Raw genomic sequence first — 6,000 nt, 5'->3', positions numbered from 1 at the left:
TGCAGACAGACAGAGGATGGATACCACTGGGTCAGTGTTATAGACTCACCTGCTGAAATAGAGATGCAGACAGACAGAGGGATAGAGACCACTGGGTCAGTGTTATAGACTACCTGCCAGAAATAGAGATGCAGACAGACAGAGTGGGATAGAGACCACTGGGTCCTCAGTGTTATAGACTACCTGCTGAATAGAGATGCAGACAGACAGAGGGATAGAGACCACTGCAGACAGACAGGTCAGTGTTATAGACTACCTGCTGAAATAGAGATGCAGACAGACAGAGGGATAGAGACCACTGGGTCCTCAGTGGTATAGACTACCTGCTGAAATAGAGAGATGCAGACAGACAGAGGGATAGAGACCACTGGGTCACAGTGTTATAGACTACCTGCTGAAATAGAGATGCAGACAGACAGAGGGATAGAGACCACTGGGTCAGTGTTATAGACTACCTGCTGAAATAGAGATGCAGACAGACAGAAGGACAGAGACCACTGGGTCCTCAGTGTTATAGACTACCTGCTGAAATAGAGATGCAGACAGACAGAGGGATAGAGACCACTGGGTCAGTGTTATAGACTACCTGCTGAAATAGAGATGCAGACAGACAGAGGGATAGAGACCACTGGGTCAGTGTTATAGACTACCTGCTGAAATAGAGATGCAGACAGACAGAGGGATGGAGCCCACTGGGTCCTCAGTGTTATAGACTACCTGCTGAAATAGAGATGCAGACAGACAGAGGGATAGAGACCACTGGGTCAGTGTTATAGACTACCTGCTGAAATAGAGATGCAGACAGACAGAGGGATGGAGACCACTGGGTCAGTGTTATAGACTACCTGCTGAAATAGAGATGCAGACAGACAGAGGGATAGAGACCACTGGGTCCTCAGTGTTATAGACTACCTGCTGAAATAGAGATGCAGACAGACAGAGGGATAGAGACCACTGGGTCAGTGTTATAGACTACCTGCTGAAATAGAGATGCAGACAGACAGAGGATGGAGACCACTGGGTCAGTGTTATAGACTACCTGCTGAAATAGAGATGCAGACAGACAGAGGGATAGAGACCACTGGGTCAGGGGTATGTTATCAGTGTTATAGACTACCTGCTGAAATAGAGATGCAGACAGACAGAGGGATAGAGACCACTGGGTCCTCAGTGTTATAGACTACCTGCTGAAATAGAGATGCAGACAGACAGAGGGATAGAGACCACTGGGTCAGTGTTATAGACTACCTGCTGAAATAGAGATGCAGACAGACAGAGGGATGGAGACCACTGGGTCAGTGTTATAGACTACCTGCTGAAATAGAGATGCAGACAGACAGAGGGATAGAGACCACTGGGTCAGTGTTATAGACTACCTGCTGAAATAGAGATGCAGACAGACAGAGGGATAGAGACCACTGGGTCAGTGTTATAGACTACCTGCTGAAATAGAGATGCAGACAGACAGAGGGATGGAGACCACTGGGTCAGTGTTATAGACTACCTGCTGAAATAGAGATGCAGACAGACAGAGGGATGGAGACCACTGGGTCAGTGTTATAGACTACCTGCTGAAATAGAGATGCAGACAGACAGAAGGATGGAGACCACTGGGTCAGTGTTATAGACTACCTGCTAAAATAGAGAAGCAGACAGACAGAAGGATAGAGACCACTGGGTCCTCAGTGTTATAGACTACCTGCTGAAATAGAGATGCAGACAGACAGACTGGGATAGAGACCACTGGGTCCTCAGTGTTATAGACTACCTGCTGAAATAGAGATGCAGACAGACAGAGGGATAGAGACCACTGGGTCACAGTGTTATAGACTACCTGCTGAAATAGAGATGCAGACAGACAGAGGGATAGAGACCACTGGGTCAGTGTTATAGACTACCTGCTGAAATAGAGATGCAGATAGACAGAGGGATAGAGACAACTGGGTCACAGTGTTATAGACTACCTGCTGAAATAGAGATGCAGACAGACAGAGGGATAGAGACCACTGGGTCAGTGTTATAGACTACCTGCTGAAATAGAGATGCAGACAGACAGAGGGATAGAGACCACTGGGTCAGTGTTATAGACTACCTGCTGAAATAGAGATGCAGACAGACAGAGGGATAGAGACCACTGGGTCAGTGTTATAGACTACCTGCTGAAATAGAGATGCAGACAGACAGAGGGATAGAGACCACTGGGTCCTCAGTGTTATAGACTACCTGCTGAAATAGAGATGCAGACAGACAGAGGGATAGAGACCACTGGGATCACTGGGTCAGTGTTATAGACTACCTGCTGAAATAGAGATGCAGACAGACAGAGGGATGGAGACCACTGGGTCCTCAGTGTTATAGACTACCTGCTGAAATAGAGATGCAGACAGACAGAGGGATGGAGACCACTGGGTCACAGTGTTATAGACTACCTGCTGAAATAGAGAAGCAGACAGAAAGAGGGATGGAGACCACTGGGTCAGTGTTATAGACTACCTGCTGAAATAGAGATGCAGACAGAGGGATGGAGACCAGACAGAGGGATAGAGACCACTGGGTCCTCAGTGTTATAGACTACCTGCTGAAATAGAGATGCAGACAGACAGAGGGATAGAGACCACTGGGTCAGTGTTATAGACTACCTGCTGAAATAGAGATGCAGACAGACAGAGGGATGGAGACCACTGGGTCAGTGTTATAGACTACCTGCTGAAATAGAGATGCAGACAGACAGAGGGATAGAGACCACTGGGTCCACTGAAATAGAGATGCAGACAGACAGAGGGATAGAGACCACTGGGTCAGTTATAGACTACCTGCTGAAATAGAGATGCAGACAGACAGAGGGATAGAGACCACTGGGTCAGTGTTATAGACTACCTGCTGAAATAGAGATGCAGACAGACAGAGGATAGAGACCACTGGGTCAGTGTTATAGACTACCTGCTGAAATAGAGATGCAGACAGACAGAGGGATGGAGACCACTGGGTCAGTGTTATAGACTACCTGCTGAAATAGAGATGCAGACAGACAGAGGGATGGAGACCACTGGGTCCTCAGTGTTATAGACTACCTGCTGAAATAGAGATGCAGACAGACAGAGGGATAGAGACCACTGGGTCAGTGTTATAGACTACCTGCTGAAATAGAGATGCAGACAGACAGAGGGATAGAGACCACTGGGTCAGTGTTATAGACTACCTGCTGAAATAGAGATGCAGACAGACAGAGGATAGAGACCACTGGGTCCTCAGTGTTATAGACTACCTGCTGAAATAGAGATGCAGACAGACAGAGGGATAGAGACCACTGGGTCAGTGTTATAGACTACCTGCTGAAATAGAGATGCAGACAGACAGAGGGATGGAGACCACTGGGTCAGTGTTATAGACTACCTGCTGAAATAGAGATGCAGACAGACAGAGGATGGAGACCACTGGGTCAGTGTTATAGACTACCTGCTGAAATAGAGATGCAGACAGACAGAGGGATAGAGACCACTGGGTCCTCAGTGTTATAGACTACCTGCTGAAATAGAGATGCAGACAGACAGAGGATAGAGACCACTGGGTCCTCAGTGTTATAGACTACCTGCTGAAATAGAGATGCAGACAGACAGAGGGATAGAGACCACTGGGTCAGTGTTATAGACTACCTGCTGAAATAGAGATGCAGACAGACAGAGGGATGGAGACCACTGGGTCAGTGTTATAGACTACCTGCTGAAATAGAGATGCAGACAGACAGAGGGATAGAGACCACTGGGTCCTCAGTGTTATAGACTACCTGCTGAAATAGAGATGCAGACAGACAGAGGGATAGAGACCACTGGGTCAGTGTTATAGACTACCTGCTGAAATAGAGATGCAGACAGACAGAGGGATAGAGACCACTGGGTCAGTGTTATAGACTACCTGCTGAAATAGAGATGCAGACAGACAGAGGGATAGAGACCACTGGGTCCTCAGTGTTATAGACTACCTGCTGAAATAGAGATGCAGACAGACAGAGGGATAGAGACCACTGGGTCCTCAGTGTTATAGACTACCTGCTGAAATAGAGATGCAGACAGACAGGGATGGAGACCACTGGGTCACAGTGTTATAGACTACCTGCTGAAATAGAGATGCAGACAGACAGAGGGATGGAGACCACTGGGTCAGTGTTATAGACTACCTGCTGAAATAGAGATGCAGACAGACAGAGGGATAGAGACCACTGGGTCAGTGTTATAGACTACCTGCTGAAATAGAGATGCAGACAGACAGAGGGATGGAGACCACTGGGTCAGTGTTATAGACTACCTGCTGAAATAGAGATGCAGACAGACAGAGGGATAGAGACCACTGGGTCAGTGTTATAGACTACCTGCTGAAATAGAGATGCAGACAGACAGAGGGATAGAGACCACTGGGTCCTCAGTGTTATAGACTACCTGCTGAAATAGAGATGCAGACAGACAGAGGGATAGAGACCACTGGGTCCTCAGTGTTATAGACTACCTGCTGAAATAGAGATGCAGACAGACAGAGGGATAGAGACCACTGGGTCAGTGTTATAGACTACCTGCTGAAATAGAGATGCAGACAGACAGAGGGATAGAGACCACTGGGTCAGTGTTATAGACTACCTGCTGAAATAGAGATGCAGACAGACAGAGGGATAGAGACCACTGGGTCCTCAGTGTTATAGACTACCTGCTGAAATAGAGATGCAGACAGACAGAGGGATGGAGACCACTGGGTCCTCAGTGTTATAGACTACCTGCTGAAATAGAGATGCAGACAGACAGAGGGATGGAGACCACTGGGTCAGTGTTATAGACTACCTGCTGAAATAGAGAAGCAGACAGAAAGAGGGATGGAGACCACTGGGTCAGTGTTATAGACTACCTGCTGAAATAGAGATGCAGACAGACAGAGGGATAGAGACCACTGGGTCCTCAGTGTTATAGACTACCTGCTGAAATAGAGATGCAGACAGACAGAGGGATAGAGACCACTGGGTCAGTGTTATAGACTACCTGCTGAAATAGAGATGCAGACAGACAGAGGGAGACCAGAGATAGAGATGCAGACAGACAGAGGGACAGAGACCACTGGGTCCTCAGTGTTATAGACTACCTGCTGAAATAGAGATGCAGACAGACAGAGGGATAGAGACCACTGGGTCAGTGTTATAGACTACCTGCTGAAATAGAGATGCAGACAGACAGAGGGATGGAGACCACTGGGTCAGTGTTATAGACTACCTGCTGAAATAGAGATGCAGACAGACAGAGGGATGGAGACCACTGGGTCAGTGTTATAGACTACCTGCTGAAATAGAGATGCAGACAGACAGAGGGATAGAGACCACTGGGTCAGTGTTATAGACTACCTGCTGAAATAGAGATGCAGACAGACAGAGGGATAGAGACCACTGGGTCAGTGTTATAGACTACCTGCTGAAATAGAGATGCAGACAGAGAATAGAGACCAGAGATGCAGACAGACAGACAGAGGGATAGAGACCACTGGGTCAGTGTTATAGACTACCTGCTGAAATAGAGATGCAGACAGACAGAGGGATGGAGACCACTGGGTCAGTGTTATAGACTACCTGCTGAAATAGAGATGCAGACAGACAGAGGGATAGAGACCACTGGGTCCTCAGTGTTATAGACTACCTGCTGAAATAGAGATGCAGACAGACAGAGGGATAGAGACCACTGGGTCAGTGTTATAGACTACCTGCTGAAATAGAGATGCAGACAGACAGAGGGATGGAGACCACTGGGTCAGTGTTATAGACTACCTGCTGAAATAGAGATGCAGACAGACAGAGGGATAGAGACCACTGGGTCCTCAGTGTTATAGACTACCTGCTGAAATAGAGATGCAGACAGACAGAGGGATAGAGACCACTGGGTCAGTGTTATAGACTACCTGCTGAAATAGAGATGCAGACAGACAGAGGGATGGAGACCACTGGGTCAGTGTTATAGACTACCTGCTGAAATA

The 6,000-nt window shown here is 47.6% G+C and overlaps 1 protein-coding gene across 1 annotated transcript in view; it reads right to left on the bottom strand.

The window, feature by feature from the left end:
* The window catches only part of nek11 (NIMA-related kinase 11), a 168,013-nt gene that overhangs the window by 1,916 nt on the left and 160,097 nt on the right, over positions 1-6,000 (bottom strand). The window lies entirely within an intron of this gene.

This window comes from Oncorhynchus nerka, linkage group LG14, assembly GCF_034236695.1.
Source record: "Oncorhynchus nerka isolate Pitt River linkage group LG14, Oner_Uvic_2.0, whole genome shotgun sequence".
In the NCBI taxonomy this organism is placed as follows: Eukaryota; Metazoa; Chordata; class Actinopteri; order Salmoniformes; family Salmonidae; genus Oncorhynchus; species Oncorhynchus nerka.
This window is presented reverse-complemented; position numbering and strand designations above follow the sequence as displayed.